The following is a 23,112-nucleotide window of genomic DNA, read 5'->3' on the forward strand; positions in this document are numbered from 1 at the left end:
TTCCTCCTGCTGTTTGAATTCTGCTTTTCACCATCTGCAACACTGCTCAGCTTAATATTCTAATGGCCGTTGCCATAAAAGTACGTGTCCCCAACTGTGGCAAAAATTAATTTTTCACATTGACCACAATTTACTGACACATCTGTTCTCAGTACACTATTGTGCTGCAGTGGTTGTGAAGTCAGAATCAGAAACAGCTCTCTGGAAACCTCAGTTTGAATAGAATGTGAAACCGCAGAATACTCCCAAGTTTGCTGCTAGCATCTTTCACACAAAGTACCTGGAAATCACATCTGACTTACTCAACCAGAAAGTATTGCTCTCAAACAACTCCTACTCTTTGTATAATGAAAAGCATATTGGCATTACTGGGGGAGGGTTGGGGGAGGGGTACGCAGAGGACTGGGTGGAATCCAATAATATTCTATTGAGAGGGATGATGGCTATATTATTTATTTAACTCCAAAGATATATAATATTCTTGCATATACGATTTGCATGTTTTTTTTAAAACCACATGGGGCGTGGGCATCTGTTCTTGAAAGGAAACCCCAGTTTCACCCAGACTCTCTCTGAGAAAGGTGGACAGGCAAACCTTGGTGGTAACTGATGCCCCAGGCATGTACCAGTAGTGTGAGGCTGTGCCCAGAGTCAATGTTTTTCCTTTATGCTAATAACTGAAGATTTCAATTGCTTTAGGAAACAGATGGTTGTCATTAAGAACACAAAAGGATAAAAGGTCTGCCCAGTGATCCACTCGGTCTAGTATCCAGTCAGACAATGGAACCAAGAGATACTTTGTGAAAGAGCATAATTGGTACATAAACTTAGTATGCCAAACCCAGCACTAGACAAATGGAGAAGCAATTGTAGAGCATGCTATTACATGAGGCATTGTGAGGCATTAGCACAAAGAGAATCACAGAATAGTTTTAGCCCCATAAGCACAGACGGAGACAATAGGGATGATACGTTCCACGGTGTAGGTGGAGAAAAATGAGGAAAACCTAAGAAGAATGAGGATTGAGGCAGTGCAATGCAGTGGTAAAGAGCACAGGTTCTGGAACCCCACGTACTGTATTTAAATACTGTCTCCACCACTTACTAGATACATCACAATGGGTGAGTTACTTAAACCACTTGGTGCCTCCATATCTTCAGCTATAAATACTATAAAACAGTAATTCCTAACTCTAGGGTTTTGAGAATTAAAGCATTTGGTGTTTGACATCATAAGCACTCAACGAATGTGAGCTAATCATGGGATCTGGAATGCATTGTTTTAGGTTTGGGCCTACAAGGATGTTACAGTCTAGTAGAGAAAAGTGAACGAGCCATTTCCATCCAGTGTCATGTTACTGAAGCAGGAGACACAGAATCCTCTGAGAATATCCAATGAACACCTAATAGTTAAATGGCTACCATGTTTTGAGCACTAACAATGTGCAATCTGGTCTCCTAAGGGCTTTAATCACATTATCTCATTGAGTTTTTACAACAACTCAGAGCAAGGGGTAGAATTCAGCTCTGTCCAGTGCAGAGCTATGTTCCTTCCCCTTTGGGATGCAGGTCTTCATTAGTGCTTCAAGGAAGTTTGCACCTCAGAAAAAGTCCTGTCTCAAGAGAAAGCGCAAGAGGGAGACTGTCCTCACCTCCAGCCACTTTGCCTCCAGCCATATTTGCCTAATCATGTCCATCCATTTGAAAGCAGGTGACTTTGGGGTGGGCAAGGGAAATTTCAAGCCCCAGGCATGGGTGTGAGAGTGAAATCGGAGAGGTGAGAGGCAGGCAAGTACCCTGAGGAGGAACTGATTGAAGCAGGTCTAGTATAACTGTTCTACCGCTAAGGAGCTGTGTTCCCAACATTGCAGAGAACGTGCCCACCCTGGAACAGCTTTCCATGCATTCTTCCCAGCAACACCAGCAGCATAATTGCAAACACAACTTGCTTCATGGCTCTCCACAGACACACCAGTCCTTCATGCCAGGTTTTGGGAGAACATACAAGCTATTCACTGCAGTCTCAAGCTCACTGGGAACTCTGAACACCTCATACTTAGAAAGAAAACATTGCTTTTCCAAAGCTCCTTTGCTCTAGATTACGTGAGAGACGTTAGCCTGTACATGCTGATGGCAAACTCTTCTCTGATAAGGGAATAGATAAGAGAGGCATTTCTTGGAATGAGTATCTAAAAAGAATCTGAGGAGAATCTAAGCCTTGGAGAAAGGGAATTGAGAAGACTTTGACCTAAGGCAAGGGAAGACAAAACTGCCCTAAATTCATTGCAAAATATATCAGCACCTATATTGTTTTCAATCATTCAACTGGACTTATTAACCACTTACTCTATGCCTTGTGCTGGTGATTCAGTAGTGAAGTAGTCAATGCAGTTTCCATTCTCACACAACTCACAACCTCATAGAAGAGACAATCATTAAGTAATTAACACTTGTGATAAGTGATAGGAAAAAAAGCATAACCTAGTAGGTAGGAGTTGAGTAGAGCTCACCAGAGGAAACAATTTGAAGGATGAGCAGGATTTACACAGGTAGAGATTGGGAGAAGGGTGCCAGGAAGAGAATACAAGAGTGTCAAGAAGAAGGCTGCTTTGTGTGCAGAAGAGAGGGAGGGGCCAGAAGTGGGAGTACTTGCCTGCACGTTGGTGTTGGGGGGCAGAGGCTATGAAATGGAGCAAAACAGGGTAGAAGACCTATGATCGGCTCTATTTTTCCTGTGTTGTCTACTAAATGAAACATGCTATCTTCCCATTGATACATTCTCCAATAAACTCAGTTTCAAGTCTTTAGAATCCCTTGACCATCCAGGATAATCATGTATAGAGATCTGGGTTCCCTGAAGTCCTATTAGGCATATTTTCCCAGCATTGTGGAAAAGGAAGTGTCCTTTGTATAATCTTAATACCTTTCAAAGCACCTGCCTATGCAGCAGTCTATAAGCCATTTGTGAAAGAATATTGTCAGCACTGTGCTGATTGGGGAATGGGGCACCGTCCCTGGATTTATTCCAAAGGGTAAATTAGAGAAACCCTTGAATGAATAATTTGGTCAGTTCACTCCCTGAGTAACTTCCATTCCCCTATCTTGCTTCTTGTCATAATTTTCTTTCTAACCCAGAAAAGCAGAATGTTTATAAAGTACACAAGGTATACTGGTTGGCCTACACCTGGCTGTAGTAAACATCTACATTTCCCAGCCCTCTTTAAGGCCTTGCACAGAGCAATTCCCAAGGTAGCATCTCCTAAGATGTGTTCTGTGATGCACCTGGAGTAAAGTGGTCCATCAGTCAATAGGTTGAGGACAGTACATGTGATATCCACTCACAGAAAGGTACCACTCACAGAAAGGTTAGTGCATTAGGGCACTAACAAGGCCTATAGTAAAGAAACCCAGTATTTCCCATATGTATTTAATTGCAGGAACTCTTTGTTTGAATAAGCATGTTTCTATGGCAATACTAGCTGAGGGTATTGCTTATTTTTTATTTAACAATTGTTCAGTGGGTGGTATGTGTAAAGTAGGTGACTGTGTCACAGAAAGAAGGAATAATAGGGGGAGGGTTTAGTGCATTCAATGTACAGTTTCAAAATATTCAATTCTATAGAGGATAAGAAAAGAAATGGGTGGATGAACTCATAAGATACATCAAGTATAGATCAGTAATTAGTAAGTAGAGCATGTATGGATTAAACATCAATGAAAAGGGCTACAAGATCCAAGAGTACATGAGGTAATAACATACCTGCGGGGCACCTGGGCACTAAATATTCAATGATACATTATATATCAATATTCATGAGTCCTTAATTCGACCACCCACTAGTGTTACCTACTAGTGTTCCACGTGCCGTCCATGGCTGTTCAACAGACTATATGACAAGCTACAATTCTGACTAATTGCACCTCTCTAACGGAGCAAGTATCATTGACCCAGGATCCACTTGTTTGAACCTCAACTCTAGTCTTCATGTCTGCAGCAGGAAAAGCTGATGCAGCTGAGATAGAATACATATAACATAGTATGCCCCAGGATAGTCCTATCGATGCCACTTGTTCCCTATCCTAAGTGTTTAACTTGACCATTCTCCGCCCCCCCCTTGCTTCTCACAGTGCTGTACACTGATTTAATAAAAAGTGTGATCCATGCGTTTCAATTGGGTATGTGAGCCTTTATATTTCATGAACTCTAGGATAGCCTGCCTACTGGTGTACTTGGAGCCTACTCAATTTTCCACATGACAGAGTGACACACACAAAGATTTTTAAAATATCTAATATACATAGTCAATAACATTGATAAACGTAGGTTACATTGATCAGGAAAAACCCCCACAAATTATCAATAGTAAGAATGAGAGATGACATTACTACACATTATAAAGACACTAAAAGAAGACTAAGGAAATATTAACAACTTTATGCTGATAAATTCAACAACTGATGAAAGGGACAAATTCCTTGGAAGGCATAAACTACCAATACTCACTCAAGAAGAAATAAATAATCTAAATAGCCTTATCTGTTAAATTGAATCTTCTCACAATAGTACAACCACTTTGGGAAACAGTGGGGCAATTCCCTAAAGGATGAAACAGACTGACTTATATGACCCAGAAATTCTATTCCTAGGTATATACTCAAGAGCAATGAAAACATATGTTGACACAAACACTTGTAACAAATGTTCACAGCAGCGTTATTCATAATAGCTAAAAAGTGGAAACAAATAAAATGCCCATTAACTGACGAATGGTTAAACAAAATGTGGTATATCCTCACAGTAGAATATTATTTAGCCATAAAAATGAATGGAATACTGATACATGCCATAACATAGACGAACCTTGAAAACATTATGCCAAGTGAAAGAAGCCATTCACAAATGACCACATTGAATATGATTCCATTTATATTAAAGTGCAGAATAGGCAAATCCATACAGGTTGCCAGGACCTGGGGAGAGTGGGGGAAGTGGGGACTGACTCCTGATAGGAACAGAGTTTCCCTTTAGGATAATGAAATGTTATGGGATTTGGTTGTGGTGATAGATGCGTAATTCTGCAAATATAGTAAAATCCACTGAATTGTACACTCTAAAAGGGTGAACTTTATGCTCTGTGAATTGTATCTCAATAAAGCTATGATTAAATCAATCTTTGTAATTTACCATATTAAAGACAAAAAAGAATCATATGAATAGATGCAGAAAAATATGTGACAAAATCCAACATCAATTCTCGGTTTAAAAAAAAAAAAAAAAACACCTTAGCCAACTAGGAATAGAAGGAAACTTCCTCAACCAGTTATAGGGCATCTACAGCTAACATTATACTAAATGGTAAAAAAAACTGCATTCTTTCTAAATTAGAAACAAGGCAAAGATTTCTACTTTCACCATTTCTATTCAACACTGTACTGGTTCCAGCCAGTGCAATAAGGTAAGAAAAAGAAATAAAAGATGATTAGATTGGAAAGGAAGTAATAAAACTGTCTATTCATAAATGACATAACTGTCTATGCAGAAAATCTTATGGAGTCTACAAAAATCAGTATGAAAAATAATAAGTGAGCTTTAGCAAGTTTTCTGGATATAAGTTCAATATATAAAAATAGTGTATTTTTATATACTAGCAAGCAATTGGAAATTGAAATTAAAAACAATACTGTTTCCCCTACTACCAAATATATCAAATGCATAGCAATAAATTGACCAAAATATGTATGTCCTATACTCTGAAAACTATAAAATATAGTTGAGATAAATTAATACCTCAATAAATAAAGAAATATTCTATACTCATGGACCAGAAGACTTAATACTGTGAAGAAGACAGTTCTCCCTAAATTTATTCAACGCTATCCTAGTCAAAACTCTAACAGTTTTTTTCATGTAAAAATTGACAAGCTAATTCTAAAATTTATTTGGAGGGGCTCATGGGTGGCTCAGTTGGTTGGGTGTCCAACTCTTGATTTCGGCTCAGGTCATGATCCCAGAGTCCTGGGATTGAGCCCTGTGTTGGACTCTGTGCTGAGCATGGAGCTTGCTTGAGATTCTCTCTCACTCCCTCTGCTCCTCCCCCATTCTCTTTCTCCAAAAAAAAAAAAAAATTTTTTTAGTAAAATTCATTTGGAAATGAAAAAGACATAAAATAGCTAGACAAATTTGGAAAGCTAAGTAATCAAGATAGCATGATATTGGCATGAAAACAGATCACTGGAGAACCAAGTGTGGAAATAGACCAACATACATATGGTAAATTGATTTCCAGTGAACATGTAAAAGTGATTTAGTAGAGAAAGGATCCTTGGATTAGAATACCAAAAGCACAATCCATAAAACAAAAAATTGATAAATTGTACTTCTTTACAATTAATAACTTCTTTTCTTTGAGACACTATTAAGAGAATAATAAGACTAGTTACGGACTTAAAGAAAATATTTGTAAACCATATGTAGGACTTGTATATAGAATATATCAAAAAGTTTCAAAACTCAACAATAAGAAAAGCAAACACCCTAATTAAAAATAGGCAAATGATTTGAACAGACAATTCATCAAAAAGATACATGGGTGGCAAAAACACATTTACAATGTCATTAGGGAAACTCAAATTATAATCACAAAGAGGTATCATTACACATCTATTAGAATATCTAAAACTAAAAAGACTAACCATACCAACTCTTGTCAATGATGCGGAGCAACTGGAACTCTCATGCTACTGGTGGAAATACAAAATAGTACAACTACTTGGAAAATAATTTGGTCATTTCTTAAAAATTTAAACATACCCACCTTAGGGCCCACCCATTCACTTCCAAGGAGAAAGTATATGTTTATGCAAAGATATGTACACAGATGTTCACGGAAGTTTTATTTCTAGAAGTTTATTTCTAATACTTCAAAACTGGAAACAACCCAAATGTTCATCAGTAAGTGAATGGATAAACAAATTGTGGTGCATCTACTGAGTAATTGATACCCTCAACAATGGAATACTAGTAATCAATACACTCAACAACATGGATGAATCTCAAAATAATGCTGAATGAAAGAAGCCAAAAAAAAAAAAAAAAAAGAGCATACCATATGATTCCATCTGTATGAAATTCTAGAAAATGCAAGCTAATCTGCAGAGGCAAAGAGTAGACAGCAATTGCCTGAGGACAGGAAAAGGGATTACAAAAGGATATAAGGTAACTTTTGGGAGGGTATGGATATGATCATTTACTTGATTGTGGGGATAGTTTCACAGGTGTGTACATGTTAAAACTTATGACATTTTATAGTTTAAATACATACAGTGTATATTGTGTGTTAATTATCTCAACAAAACTATTAAAAAGATCAGAGAACAGGGTTTTCCAAAGTAAATGAAGTACCTATTTAAAAAATAATATTCAATATTTATTGAACGTTTTTATATACCAAATTCTATTCTAGTTAAGAGTTATTACTTCCTTTAATCTTCCCAGTAACCTTATAAAGGAAGTACTATTACTCCCATTAAGTAACTCACTCAAATCCCACAAGCCAGTGAGATGTTAAGCCAGAATTCAAACCTCGGACCATTTGACTTTACTACCCATAATCATAACCACTATATAACCTGGATCCAGAAGGCCCTCAAGGAATTTGGAGTCCAGTGTAGAGACAGATACCACCCTCCAGCCTACAAGAGAGTAAATGAAAGGGAGAAAAGGGGGAAATTTGGTGAAGATTAAACTAATTTCTTACTAGGTCCCAAACTAGACCATTGACCTAGTGGCATAGGCAATGCTCTGGATAACAGAGTCCTGGTGCTTCTGTCAAGTCACTGGACAAGGAAGGGGTTGGGGAAGGATAGGAAGCCTCTGTCTAGACTAAGGGAGATTGACCATGCACATTCAGTTCAGGCAGTCCCATCAGTCAGGGCTCCTCCAGTTTCTGCCCATGTTAAGACAATCATCAGAAGCAACTGAGCAGACATTGCCTTGACCCATTTCAGGAGTTCCAAAAGAGGTTTTTAATTAGAAGATCTAAGATTCAGAACCGGGATGAGCCCTTTCACTGCTCGGTATTTCCACTTCCTCATCTCTAAGATGGGGAAGTTGAATTAGGTATTGCTGTGGTTCCTTCTATGTCTCACAGGCTTTGTCCTGGCCTGTTTTTATGGTTTTCCCAAAGAGTATGAAGGCTCTGATGGGGATCCATGAAGTGTCTAGAAGGATGACTTTACTTCTTTCAGCAGCTCTGCTGACTACAGGGAACTATACTGAGATTATAAAACAACACCATTAAATAACTAGAAAGGAAAATCATTAACGGCAGATGCCTTTATATCAATACTTTTGTGATTATCAAAGTAATAGATGTTAATTATAGACATTTCAGAAAATACAGACTGTGAGGAAAGAGTTAACACAGCATTTCTGGTTGCTTGCTCCTTACATGTCTTCAAGAGACCCATGATTAACCCTTGGCAGCCCTTAGAGTGTTCTTTATATTGGTGGTTGATGACTTACATACACCAGGACCAATGGATCATACCATACGTGCTTCTCAGGGGCGCTTTGCACAAACATCAAGATCAATGATGTGCACCTAGTTTCATTGTTAGGGTTGGGTTTTGGTTACCAGAGTTGGTTGCATACATAGCAGGATATACTTATGTGACCAGCCCCCTATAAAAACCTTGGACTCTGAGACTCAAACAGGCTTCTCTGGGTAAAAACATTCTATATATGTCCCTGAAGTTAATGGCGAAAGAAAGAGTACTCCTGTGTGGCCTCCACACTCCTGTGTGGAAAGACACTGAAGTCTGTGTTGAATGTCTGGACCCCATGAGTGCATATCTTTTTCCTACTGCTTTTGCTCTATACATTTTGCTGTAATAAATCTTAGTAAGTGTATAAGATTGAGTCCTGTGGGTCCTTCTGGTGAATCACTGAATAACACAGAGATAAATATATAAATACACACATATATATAAATTAACCCAAATCCGTATACTTGGAGATAACCACTTGGCTAGCTTTAAAAACAAGGTTTTGACCAACCAAATCATCTTACAACACTTGATCTTAGCCAAAAGGCCGAAAAGTGATCCAAATCATCTTACAGAAGGCCTTCTAAATTGTGAGAAGGCAAACAAAACTGCTAATTAAATTGGTAAATTGTACCATGGAGTGAAGATTAAATTTTATGGAAGCCCTGTGTTAGGACTTACATAGTTTTACTGTTTTAAATGATTACCAAGATTTACTGAACTTTACTTTTGTGACATAATAATGGTTTCATATATGACTTAATCATTAATTCAGAATCCAACTTTTAATCTTGATTGGGTTCCTATGGGAACAGTTAGGACACTTTACAAGAAATGGCTTTATAATACTGCCCAAGAACAGGTTGTGAAAAGCAGAGACTGCTTGTCTCCCTAAGAGTCTAGGGAGACAATGGGTGGGGGAGTGAACAAGACCAGCAACCCTTCCATGTACCCCTCACTCTATAAATCACCCTTTTTTTGGCAGCTTCCCTCTATGACCTTAGTAATAAAAATAATTAATAATAACTACTAACATTAATGAGTACTTATTCTGAGCCAATCACTATTCTAAGCACATGTTTTCTCTTAATCTTCACAACAGCATATTCAGTAAATGCTACTATTTTCCCCTTTATAAAAATGAAGATACCAAGGCTAAGTATAATTAAGTAGCTAGTTCATGAAACTAGTAAATTAGATGGTACTGGGAATTGAACCTGAACTCAGGTCAGCTGCCATACTTCATGTCCCCTTATGTTTATACAAATGAGATGTCACTGATATAAATGGGTTTTAGAGTTAGGTTTTGTATTAGGGTTTTCAGGGAAACAAAACCAACAAGATACACACACACACACACACACACACACACACACACACACTCACACTCACACACATTCACAGATTTATTTTAAGGAATTGGCTCACACGATTATGGGGGCAGACAAGTCTGGAATTTGCAGAGCAGGCTGGCAAGCTAGAAATTCAGGGAAGAGTTGACGTTGTAGTCTTGTATTCAAAATCTGAAGGCTGGAAACACCCAGGTTTCTATTTTCCAGTCTTGAAGCAGAATTTCTTTTTCTTCAGGAAACCTCAGTTTTTGCTCTTAAGGTAACTACCCACATTATGGAAGGTAAAAAAAGTCTACTGATTTAAATGTTAATCACACATAAAATGTAACTATCATAGTTCTGATTTTTCTCTTTTGAAGAGGAAAGGGAGGGTGGATTCCCAGATGTGATTTACTCAAGACTAACCCCAAGATGAGCCTGTTACCCAGTGAAAAACCAGTCCCATGAGTTGGCAAGCCTCTTAGCCACAGCCATGCAAGTGTGGCATTGGCCAGAAGAGGGCACTGCCTTCTACTTGTGTAACATTTGTGCAACCATCTGCAAGGGAACTAGGAGGATAGAAAAAATGTTGACACTACTTTCAATTATTGTATTTTGTAGTCCCCGATTCATTTTAGCACAACCTTTGGTAGAATAAATGCCTGTGAACTTTTAGTTGTACCGTAAGACCAAAGGACCTCATTGACAATATTCACACTTTATGTTCAATAACGCAGGAAGACATGGGATGATGGTGTCCTTCTGCTTTCCTGGTGCATTATAATTGGTCTGGTCAGGCAGCATCAAACCAGTTTTTCCCAGAGTAGGCCAACTCAAGCTGATGCGGGGGGAAAGAAAAAGCTGAGGCATTGGCGACTAAGAGAAAGAACTGGGAGGACCCCTGGGGCTCCAGGCAGTTGAGGAAACTTCTAGCAAGATTCACAGGATAGGTCTGGGAAGTTACTTACTGTGTTTGGGTTTGAGACAATAACACTGCAGGCCCCTTTGGCAATACTACTCAGTCTAGCTGAGCAGTTAACTAATCTCTGGATTCTTAATTGGGAATGGAAATCCACATAAATACAGTTACAGAACTAAAGATAGTTCTCATTGATAATTAAAAATCCCCCTTCCCTGCTTCCATTTTAATGAGAGCTTCCATTTGTGCAGCTTGAGATTTTGCAGAGGCCTTTTTCATCCCACAGAAAGTAATAGAGCAGGTACCAATTATTTCCAATTTACAGCTGAGGAAACACAGAGGTTAAGTGCCTTGCTCTGGCTCCCCTGTAATCCAAGCCTGGAAGGAGACCAGAAACCTGGGGGCTGATCTTAGCTTTGTGCTTTGTCCCCTACCAAAAATACATTCCTGGGGCGCCTGGGTGGCTCAGTCTGGTTGAGCGTCTGACCAACTCTTGATTTCAGCTCAGGTCAGCATCCCAGGATCAGGCTCCACAATCAGCGTGGAGCCTACTTAAGATTCTCTCTCACGCATGTACTCTTGCTCTCACTCTCCCCTATTCTCTCTCTCTAAGTTAAAAAAATAAAAAATACACCCCTAACTCTCATTTACTGCTATTCCAGGGTCCATTAAAGATGCATATATGCAAACACTGTGAGCTGATAATTCCACTTGTAGGAATGTGTGCAATAAAACCCCATCAACATAGAATGGATAAATAAACTGTGGCATATTTCTTTTTTTAATGCTTACTTATTTTGAGAGAGAGGGCACATGAGCACATGCAAGCCAGGGAGGGGCAGAGAGAGAGGGAGAGAGAATCCCAAGCAGGTTCTGCACTGTAAGCAAAGAGCCCAAAGCAGGGCTTGATCCCACAAGCCCCTGACCTGAGCTGAATTCCAGAGTCAGAGGCTTAAGCAACTGAGCCACCCAGGCACCCCATCTGTGGCATATGTCTATCATGGAATACAATTTAGCAATGAGAATAAGTGAAGAAGATCTACACAAAATGTGAATAAATTTCACAAGTATACATAAAGTTCAAAAACAGGCAAAAATATAAAGTGTTGAAAGTTAGGTTACTGGTTATACCTCAAAGGACTAGTAACTGGGGGAGGAGTGGGTACAGAGGTCTTCTGGGGTGACTCCAACATTCTACTTTTTGATCTACATAGTGGTTACCAGGGTAACATAGGTGTGTTCACTTTGCACAAATTCACCAAGCCATACATTTACAGTGCATGCACTTTTCTGTATCTGTTACACTTCAAGAAAACAATTTTAAAGCCCTGATTCATCTAAATGAATCACCTTTCCGTGAGCAAACATCAGGACTGCCCACATTAAGCTTATCCTCAATTACACCAGATTTGTTTGTTGCTCTGTTCTAACAGTGACCACATCACCATTCCCCAGAGTTTCCAAAGCATTGAGAGAGCAGGTCAACAAGGGTCTTTGCATTTGTGCATGCAAGAATACATTTCAGGAGGGCTGCCACCTAGGAAGTTCAGCACCTGCCTCCAATATTATGAGCATGTGTTCTTTCTTGCGTGTCCATAAAGTAGAAAGAAAGAACCAAGCAGGATAAGCCAAACACAGAAAACATCTCATCCAAATGCAAAAGCTCTCTTGCCTATGTCCCATTTTAAAAGTTCTTATTTTTGTATGGAAGGTTTCACAGGTTTGCCTGTCACCCTTGAACAGGGGTCACACTAATCTTGTCTGTGTCGCTCCAGTGTTTTCAGTAGATGTGCTGCCAAAGCGAGCACACCTGTCTCATTTTTAACAGCCAATGACACTAGCACCATTTTTCAGGAAAAATAAGAAACCTAACCCCTGCATCCAAGAGTGCAGACAGCACCTCTAAACAAGAGGGCATAGGGTAGCAATCAAAACTGTTCCAAACTGTGGCAGGCCCTAGTGAAGTGAGAGATGGAACCCAGGGTACTGTCTGCTTCTCATTAGCTCTTATTGCTTCTTGCAGGAACAAGGTGTTTGAAAAATCTTTTTTTATTAATTTTTTTAAAAATGTAGAATTTATTTTTGAGAGAGAGAGAGACAGAGTGAAAGCAGGGGAGGGGCATAGAGAGAGAAGCATGCAGAATTAGAAGCAGGTTCCAGGCTCTGAGCTGTCAGCACAGAGCCCAACATGGTGTTCGAACTCAAGAACCGTGAGATCATGACCTGAGCCGAAGTCGGACACCCAACTAACTGAGCCACCCAGGTGCCCTGGTGTTTGAAAACCTTAAAAGACAAAAGTACAACAACATATTAGATCAAGGGTTGGCAATCTCTGTCCATGGGCCAAGGACATTTGGTTCAGGGTTACACACACACACACACACACACCATACTTTCTCAGCTGCTTTGGAGAGCTCCTACCACCACTGCAGCTCTTGTATCTTCTACATCAGTGATTCACTGCTGTTTCAGTCCCACACTCTATCTCAGGGGAGAAAGACTGAGAACCACTTAGACAGATAACCACTTCCATACTCTCTCCAACTGGATTATGTGTGAAGGAGCTGGCCCTCTTTCTTTCCTCCCAGTGGCCAGAGGGACACCAGCTGTACTTTTTGCACCTTTCCATCATATGGTGGGGTTGTCGGAACTCTGGTGGCTGGTCCATGGGCATGCTGTGAACACAACCACAGAATAACAGGGTGAGAGAAGAAGCCAGGACTGAGCCAGGGTGGTGTTCTTCCAGGGTCTAAATGAATCCTGGAGGTAGCAGAGATCCTCTGGGTATGCATACCTGGAGCCCAACACCAGGAATTTTCTGGCAGTGGCAACACTCAAAGCCAGGTAGATGACACAAAGAAGCTCATTGAAGCATTGTCATTATAGAGAAAAATGAAAGGCAACTGAAGCCACTAGCAACAAGCTGTGTTCCTTATATGATATCGTCATATACCATGGATTATCATGCAGCCATGAAAAAGAATGAGGCTGCTGTATACTAACTAACACAGAAGGTGGTCTACACCTTGAAGTTAAATGACAAAGGCAGGATGGGGAAAACTATATATAGTGTAATTCCATTTATGTATTATAAAATCCTGAGGCATGCACACAGTCTCACACCCACTAGAAAAAGATCTAGAAAGATACACACCAAATTATTATCAGGTTACCTCTGGGGACGGGAATGGAAATAGGGAAGTGAAGGAGAAGTTTCCAATATTGAAATTTTCATTTATATATTATTTGTTTATGATGGATCAATAATAGTTCTTTTGTAATTTGAAAAAGCAACTTAAAAAAAACAAGACTATGGGAATGGGTTATGGAGGAGGCACATTTGATGTGGGTGATCAGCACAGCTAGCAGCTTCTGTGACTCAGGTCCAAGGGCTGGGAAGTAGACTCTCTGAGAGCTGGGAGAGAGACTCCAAGCTCCTGATTATGCAGGACAGTTCCTTTTTTCCCCCCTTCCTGTTCTCCCTCCTTGGGGTCATGTGCTCTTGGCTCTCTTTGGATCACTTCTAACTCTATGCAGCCAGAGGAGAAGGGCCCCTCCCTCAGAAGACCCAGGAGGATGACTTGGGCCTACTTGGCCCTAAGCCTTATGAAGAAATCTCCTCTTTACCTTGGTGCCCATTGCCTCGGGGCTCTTTCCCTAGACCTTTGTATCAGAGCACAGGATCTCCAGAGGCTGAGGGAAAAGGTGCCACAGCACTTGGCAACTTTTAGTGTAGCCTTCTGGGGCTCTCCACCCAGATTCCACCTTAGAATTGCCTGGGGAGCTTTGAAAAAATATAAACCTCAAATATAGACATATATGTTGAAATAGAGAATAAATGTTTTGTTGTGTCAGCAAATGACCAACGTTGGGTAAAATAGAAATTTTCATCCATTCCAGAAGGTGTGTAATTAGTTAAGAACCTTTTGATAAGTCGTTGGACAATATTAAGAGTCTAAAATAGTTTCATATTATTTTGTCCAGTAATAAAACTTCTGGAAATTTCTCCTGGTGAAAAGCAAAATGCCTCAAATAAGGAAAATTTATGTGAAGAGTTCTCTCATTATGTTTCCTTTTGTAATAGCTAAAAATCAGAAGCAAACTAAATGCTCAACAAATGTCAGGTGAATGGTTAAATAGGTGTACTCCATGGAACATTTTGTGACAATTAAAATTGCAATGAAAATTTGCAAAAGTCAGTTAAAATGTAGTAATGATGAGGGGTGCCTGGGTGGCTCAGTCGGTTAAACATCTGACTCTTGATTTCAGCTCAGGTCATTGATCTCATGGTTCATGAGATCAAACCACACGATCTCATAATTCTCTCTCCCTCTCTCTCTGCCCCTCTCCTGCTTGTGTGCTCTCCCTCTCAAAATAAATTAATAAGCTAAAAAAAAAAAAAAAAGAGGTTCACCACTAAAAAGATTCTGGCTCTTTAGGAGAAGGTGCTGCAGCCAATTTGCTGTTGGGCCAAAGGAAACAAATGCAAATTGAATAGGAGAGAGAAGCTCAGGAAAGGCAGACAGCAAAAAAGATTGATCACCAGAATATAACGATCCTTTTATGGCCCAACATTCTGAGGACCTCAGAAGAAGGGTAACATAATGATGTGGCATGATTGGTGGGGCACCAAAGAGCCCCCTGCTTATAAATGTCCTCATCTGGTGCTGTGTTGCCTGTAATTCCACTATTAGGCTAACTCCACTTGGGTTATTAAGTATTGCCCATTCATTGTTGCCCTCTTCTAAAACATAGACTCCTGAGAGAAATGACACTTTGACTTGACAACAATTTAGTGGAATTAGTTCATGATTTACTCAGCCAATTTGAGTACCTACTCTGTGTTTGGTACTACAGTAGGAATTGGGATACTATGGAGGGATGACCTCATTAAGGTGACTAAGACTTAGTTCAAGTCAGAAGTACCTACTGAACACCTCCTGTCACCTGACAAGGAGCTGGTGCTGGGACAGGAGGAAGACAGAAAAATGCCCAACACTGTCACCTCCCTCAAGGAGCTCACAGCTTTGTTGGGGGTAGGGTGGGGGGGAATCCAAGCACACAAAAGACAGAACAAGCAACTGCTTATTAAACTACTAATATAATCAAGGGCCGACATGAAGAGTGGAGCTCAGAGCCTTTGTGTCAAAGAGTCTTTTCAGAAGCTTTCATGATTGAACCACACTAACCCTTTTCATTAGGGAGCCTGGAAAAGAAGCTATTATAACCCAACTGTTTTCTAAATATTAACATGGGCGTGACTTCCTGGTTCTGAGACCTCACCTTACTTTCTACCCTACATGCTATAGCTCTGGCTAGACTGAACACTACTGAAAGGGAGCTATTCATTAAGCATTAAGCATTAAGCATTAAGCAGGGTGCTTGGGACTCACCCACCTTCTCTTCCTGTGCCCCAAACTGGCCATTTGCCACATTTGGTGGTGGGCTGAATGGTTTCACATGTACTAAACATCCACAAGATACATGGTTTCTCTCTATCATAGTCATGCTCACAAGGTACCCTCATGAGAAAAGCCTCACCAGCTTCTGGCTCCAGCTGTCATGGGAAGGAAGGATTATGACAGTCACCCAAGTCGGGAAAGGAAGCAAGATTTAGAAACAGAAGAACAGGGGTGGCTCAGAATCCAGGCATCAAGCAGGACCAGATGGGACAATATTACCAAATTTTAAGAAGGAGACTTTTCATGAAATTATGTGCCTTTTTATGAAACTATCTTTAGTAAATTGTGTGATCCTCGAAGCACATTCCAGGCCAGAGGTCCTTTGGGGCTGGATCAAAAGCCCAGAAGGAATGAGGAATGTAGACTAATGCAAGAACAAATCAACATCTAGCCTAGAGGAAGGGCAGAGTCATTGGCACCATGGCTCAGAAAAGACTGGAAGCTCAGAACTGGAAGCTCAGAACTGGAAATCAAATCGGACATTGCCAAGAAAGAGTAGACAAAACAAAATCTAAGGCCAGCTACTGTGGTGGCACAGGCCTCGAGGGGGAGAGCACAGAGTAGGGTCCAAGCTGAAGATGGGTGTTCAAATCCAGGGGAGCCAACTGATGTCGACAGACTAAGCAAAATACTCGAAAAGTGGTTGCCTCTGGTTTGGGGGACGGTGGTGTTGCTGACTGGGAAGAAACATGAAGGGACTTCCTGTGAAGATACAGAGATGAATGTCCTATATCTTGAAAAAAGTGTGGGTTACACAGGTATATCCATTTGTCAAAAGTCACTGAATTGTAGACTTGGGATTTGTGTACTTTAATGTACGTTAAGTTTTACCCCTCAAAATTGTAAACTAATTAAACTCTCATTAGGCTTACTTTAAGTGGTGCTAGGGATTAGCAATTCTGAAACTACGATTTGTGTATTCTTGACCTTGAGGTTAATGGGAGCCAGATTTCTAAGTGCTGGGGAAAGAAATTACAAATATGGAAAAAGCATTTGTTGTATTAGAATTGGAGTTATTAGAATAAATATATATTATGTCACATATATCTCCAACATATTTCTAATATATATCTATGCCTCTATATGTATCTGTTTCCATTTGTATATGTAATATTACCTAATTCTGTCTGGTAAGAGGCCTAGAAATAGTGACACACCAGTAAGAATGAGCACTTTTAGCACCCAGATCTTGGTTTCTAAATACCATTACCCACTAAAGGAACTAGCGATTCTTGAGAAATGGCTTATTCTGGGGCTGTGGTCAGGAAAAGTAGAGGATGAGCCTGGAACATCTTGTTTTGCAAGAAGGTAAGGAAATGCTCAAAGAATCATGAAAATATGTTCAAAAAGACTCAAGAGCCAGCACTAAGAGGCTCCCACTCCCCAATGTGGAACAATTTTAACATCAAAATAAATAATATTTATAATGGATTGTACTCCACTGATAGCCTAAGAATCATGTTGATATAGATAGATAGATAGATAGATAGATAGATAGATAGATATAAATGTTAAGGGAAACCTCTTTATTACAGTAGAATGCAAAATGAGAGTTGTAGAAAATCATCAGAGGATGCCAAAATGGATGGGTAAAAATTTGATTTAAAAAAGGATAATTACAGGGGTGCCTGACTGGCTCAGTCGGTAGACCATGTGACCCTTGATCTCAGGGTCATGAGTTCAAGTCCCACATTGGTCATTGAGCCTACTTAAAAAAAAAAAAAAAAAGGGATATGCAATTTTGCTACTAGGTATTTACCCAAAGAATTGAAAAATACTGGGGCGCCTGGGTGGCTCAGTCAGTTAAGTGTCCAACTCTTGGTTTCAGCTCAGGTTATGATTTCATGGTTTCATGGGTTTGAGGCCTACATTGGGCTCTGTGCTGGTGGTACAAAGCCTGCTTGGGATTCTCTCTTTCCCTCTCTCTCTGCCCCTCCCCCACTCACTCTGTCTCTGTCTCTCTCAAAAATAAATAAAATTTAAAAATTAAAAAAGAAGAGAATACAAAAACACTAATTCAGAGGGATACATGCACCCTGATGTTTAGAGCAGCATTATGTACTGCAACCGAATTATGGAAAGAGCCCAAATGTCCATTGACTAATGAGTGAATAAAGAAGATGAGTTATACACACACACACACACACACACACACATACACACAATGGAACATTGCAAACTGTAATAATCAAGAAATATTACTCAGCATAAAAAAGAATGAAATCTTGCCATTTGCAATGACATAGATGGAGCTAGAGTATATTATGCTAAGGAAAATAAGTCACTCAGAGAAAGACAAATAGCATATGATTTCACTCATATGTGAAATTTAAGAAACAGAACAAATAATCATAGGGGAAAAAAGAGACAGAGATAAATCAAGAAACAGAGAACAAACTGATTGTTACCAGAGTGGAGGTGAGTGAGGAAATGGGGATTAAGGAGTGACCTTGCCATGATGAGCACTGGGTGATGTATGGAAGTGTTGAATCACTATATTGCATACCTGAAACTAGTATAACATTGTATGTTAACTAACTGGAATTTAAATAAAAACTTTAAATAAATAGGATAATTACAGAGATGTAAAGTATGCAGCAAATGACTTGATGAAAGAGAAAAATAATAACTTCATAGCATCAGATACCACTCTACCAAGTCATCAGGGCTAAGATCACTATATTGTTACAAACCAATACCCCATATCACATGCCCCCGATTAGGATGCTTGGAGAAGAGCACACTATCAACTCTGTGGTATTCCTGCCAAAAATGCATAACCTGAATCTAATCATGAGAAAACATGAGGCGGGGCGCCTGGGTGGTGCAGTTGGTTAAGCGTCCAACTTCAGCCAGGTCACGATCTCGCGGTCTGGGAGTTCGAGCCCCGCGTCAGGCTCTGGGCTGATGGCTCAGAGCCTGGAGCCTGTTTCCGATTCTGTGTCTCCCTCTCTCTCTGACCCTCCCCCATTCATGCTCTGTCTCTCTCTGTCCCAAAAATAAAATAAACGTTGAAAAAAAAAAAATTTAAAAAAAAAAAGAGAAAACATGAGGCAAACCCAAACTGAAAGATATTCTACAAAATAACTGGCCTGTACGTTTTTTTTAAATGTTAAGGTCAAGAACACAATGAAAGGCTAAAGAAATGTCCCAGAATAAAGGAAAATAAATAGACCTGACAACTAAATGCTATGTATAATCTTGGATTTGATCCTCGGGGGAGGGAAAAAAAAGTAGGACATTTTGGGGGCAATTAATGAAAGACATAGTAGTATTGTATTAATGCTTAATTGCCTGATTGTGTAACTGCACTGTAGTTATTAAGAGAATGCCTTTTTGGAAAATTCATACTGGAGCCAATAGGAGCACATCTCCATCTTCAATGGGAGAGGAGAGTGGGAGAGAAAGAGAGAGAATGATAAAGCAAATAAGGCAAAAATGTAAACAAACAAATCATAAGTTGTAGAAGTTCCTTGAACTGTTCATGTAATTTTTCAGTAAAACTGAAATTATATCAAAATAAAAGGATCTCCCCCAAAACGAAACAAAGCAAACAAACGTATGGGTGTGGTCATCAGCCCGGAGGCTTATGCTTCCTGCTAGGACCAGAGCCAGCCCAAAGCATGACCATTTCAGTGCCTGCAGGAGGGAAGGGTGGGGGGAGGGGGGTACCTGCAGGGTAGGCTTAAGTTGGCAGGCAGTAGTATTATGTAAATTCTGTCAGCGACTAGACCACAAGCTGGGTGCAGTTCCTGGCAGGGCCATCCTGTCCTTACAGCAGAGAGGCCTTTAGAGCTGTTCTGTGTCAGATGATTCATAGATAACATGCAACGGAGAAGAATCATTGGTAAATGTGTGAACTGTGCTCGGATTTCAATTTTTCATAAAACAGATTCTTGTTTAATTCTTCTGCTTTTGTTATAGCCATCAGGAAATAGAAATGCGTTTGCATTTTTGCAAGGAGGCCTGAACTTTTAAAATCTGGTAAAAGAGTTTAAGGTTCAAAGATTTTAAGGTATAATCAGTTAAGATTTTCCCTTTTAGTAAGAGTAGTAATTAAGGCATGAACTTTCCCTAAGCAATTTCTTTCCAAAAAGAAGCATACATTTAAAAATAATTCATTAATATCTCTTCTATGGCCATTATTCAAAGCTTGGCCTTCTGCCATGGCTCTAGAACACAGTGATTTTTTCTCTGTCATTTCTTTTTTTGGCCAAAGATTCTAAGAATCTCTGAACTGTTAATTATATAATTTCCTCTGGTTTGTCCCCCAGAAGCTTAACAGTCAGATTTTTTCCCCCAGCAAATTGAATGCCCCACAAATCAAAGACCAATTCTCTGAAAGTAAGACAGGCTTCTTTACACGACCTTTAGGTGGCTATCAACTGCCTTTTCTCTAAGAGGTAGCCACTCTGCCTGCTCCCTTCAAAATCAATCCCATTATGTAAGTTCTTCCTAACCTCTAACTTACACCTCCTGGCTGTGCCTGGGAAGGGCCAAGAGTAACTGCAACATTGGGGAGTGGAACCAGAATTCATCTTCCCTTTCCCTCTGCCTACCTATGGGGAGCATTTCTAACAACCATCCAGGCTCACTCCCAGGCAGCCCTTACTGAGGCCGGGTGGGGGCCAGGGGGCAGCACGTAGCCTAGCCAACGCTAGAGAAGGCACTGTCTCCCTAGGAGGGCCTGGAAAACACAACTCATTAGAGCTAGGCTGAGTCATCAGGGTGTGGAGGCTGTTGGACCACATTCTTGCAACATAACAAGCAAACAGAGTCCAGGCAGAGAACATCTCGACTGTGGATTCTGTAATACTTTTCAAGGCCAGTTCACAAAGGCATTTAGCAGCACTGTGAACGTGAAATAAAAGGCATACAGAACCACAGCTCCAAACTGAGGCCGATTGGAACTACACAAGGTTAGGTTAGCCTGTAGCTGACCAGGACAACAGAGGAAGAGGTCTCTTCTGGGACCTGAAGGCCCTGGCAGACGGAAGGCACGAACCCAAGTGAGTGTCTTGCCAGCCTTTGGTCTCCAGGCTTAACTACTCTTGGTCTTGAACTCCTAGCTGGATAGAATTTACTGAAGCAGAAGGTAGCCCTTCTTACCCCTGAGAACCCAGGCAGAGAGGAAAAGTGCTTTGAAACTGAGATCTGTTTGGGGCGCCTGGGTGGCTCAGTCGGTTAAGTGTCCGACTTCAGCTCAGGTCATGATCTCGCGGTCCGTGAGTTCGAGCCCCGCATGGGGCTCTGTGCTGACAGCTCAGAGCCTGGAGCCTGTTTCAGATTCTGTGTCTCCCTCTCTCTGACCCTTCCCCGTTCATGCTCTGTCTCTCTCTGTCTCAAAAATAAAAAATAAACGTTAAAAAAAATTAAAAAAAAAAAAAAAAGAAACTGAGATCTGTTTCCAGGGTATAATTGCTTCAGTCTCTGAAACTGGAAGACCAGGATCCATTTTCTTAGAGGCCAACAGCAGCCTGAGAGGCAAGTGTAGTGGAGCAAGAAGAGTCAGGCAGACAAGTTGAGCCAGGCCTAACTTATTTTCTTTGAGGCTCAAACCCATTCCTTTCAGGCAGTGGTCTGGAGGCAGACACCTGGCTCTGAGACCAAACTAAATGTTCATCCTTATGAAGAAATGCTTCTAATAGACCAAAAGGTGGGATCCTGCAAGAAGCAAAAAATGCCAAGACTAATGCACTGGTGTGATGGCCACACCCTACCTCCCCAACCAGACATCTTAAACCTGACATTTAATAAGCCATGAGACACTTGTTTTCACTCTCACCATCAAAGTATAGGAAGACAGATGCTCTCTGCCTTTTTGCCTTTGGGTATTTTTCTCCTGCTTCCTGAGCTGTGCTGGAGAGAGACAGAGAAGAAAAGGAAGGAGAAACCCAGGAAGATGAGAGAAATTCTCCCCATCCTTTAACAGATTTCTGTTCTGCTCCTGTGGTTGAGGGGCCAGGGCCTGGGCTGGCTTATCTGCTGTACTCACATTCTGGTCATTTTCTCTCTAAAATAAGGATGGCCAGCACCTCCACTTGTGTTAAATGTTTCTGTCCGGGGCCTGTATACAATCTTGCAAATGTGTCACTGGTGGCAAGGAGGGCCGGGTGTGGTTGCAGACAGACAGACCCAAGTCCATCTTTGCCTCGGAAAAACAAGTTAAGAGGCACACTTTCTAAAGGCAGTCAGATCCCTTCCCAGTCCAGTATATTTGACTTTGTTATGGGATACAGAAGAGATGAGAACTAGCATTTGGGTGGGGGTGGCTAAGTGTGCTGGACACTTTAGCTATGTTCTCCCTTACTCCCCCAACAACTCTGAGGCAGGTGGTATTGTCCCCATTTTACAGATGAAAAAAACTGGTGCTCTGTATTTGATAGGGTACTAGCTACCAGACCTTAGGTAACCGGCAGAATTAGGATTTGAAGCCAATTTGTATGTACAAAAGCTGATGTGCTTTCTACGGGTCTGTGCATACTGTTCTTTGTCATCCCTGGTCACCCAGTGCTTCTTACATCTTTCCTGATTTGTCAAAGATTGCCAGGAGTGACTGAGAGGTCATGATTTGACTTTCATCTCTTAATTTTATTTGACTTGAATTCTATTTTTTTATACAGTTGACCTTTGAACAACATGAGTTTGAACTATGTGGGTCCACTTACACACAGATTTGTTTTTCAATAAATACAGTACAGTACTGTAAATATATTTTCTCTCCCTTATGATTTTAATAACATTTTCCTTTCTCTAGCATACTTTATGTTAAGGATACAGTACCTAATATATATAACACACTAAATATGTGCTGGTTGACTGTTGATATTATTGGTAAGGCTTCTGGTCAATA

At 40.4% G+C, this 23,112-nt stretch overlaps 1 long non-coding RNA gene and 1 other non-coding gene across 3 annotated transcripts in view; both read right to left on the minus strand.

Moving 5' to 3' along the window:
• LOC122469123 overlaps positions 1-23,112 on the minus strand; it is a 75,472-nt gene that overhangs the window by 28,315 nt on the left and 24,045 nt on the right. The window contains exon 3 of one of the 2 annotated variants that reach the window (XR_006293385.1): positions 7,406-13,472. The exons of the other annotated variant lie outside the window; for it this stretch is intronic. This is a non-coding gene — a long non-coding RNA (uncharacterized LOC122469123). Of the gene's footprint in view, positions 1-7,405; positions 13,473-23,112 lie in introns of those variants that run through there. 2 annotated transcript variants of the gene reach the window in all.
• LOC122469732 lies at positions 12,496-12,605 on the minus strand. The gene has a single exon (XR_006293618.1). It is a non-coding gene; the product is annotated as a U6 spliceosomal RNA (small nuclear RNA).

Source organism: Prionailurus bengalensis, chromosome B3 (assembly GCF_016509475.1).
Source record: "Prionailurus bengalensis isolate Pbe53 chromosome B3, Fcat_Pben_1.1_paternal_pri, whole genome shotgun sequence".
NCBI lineage: Eukaryota > Metazoa > Chordata > Mammalia > Carnivora > Felidae > Prionailurus > Prionailurus bengalensis.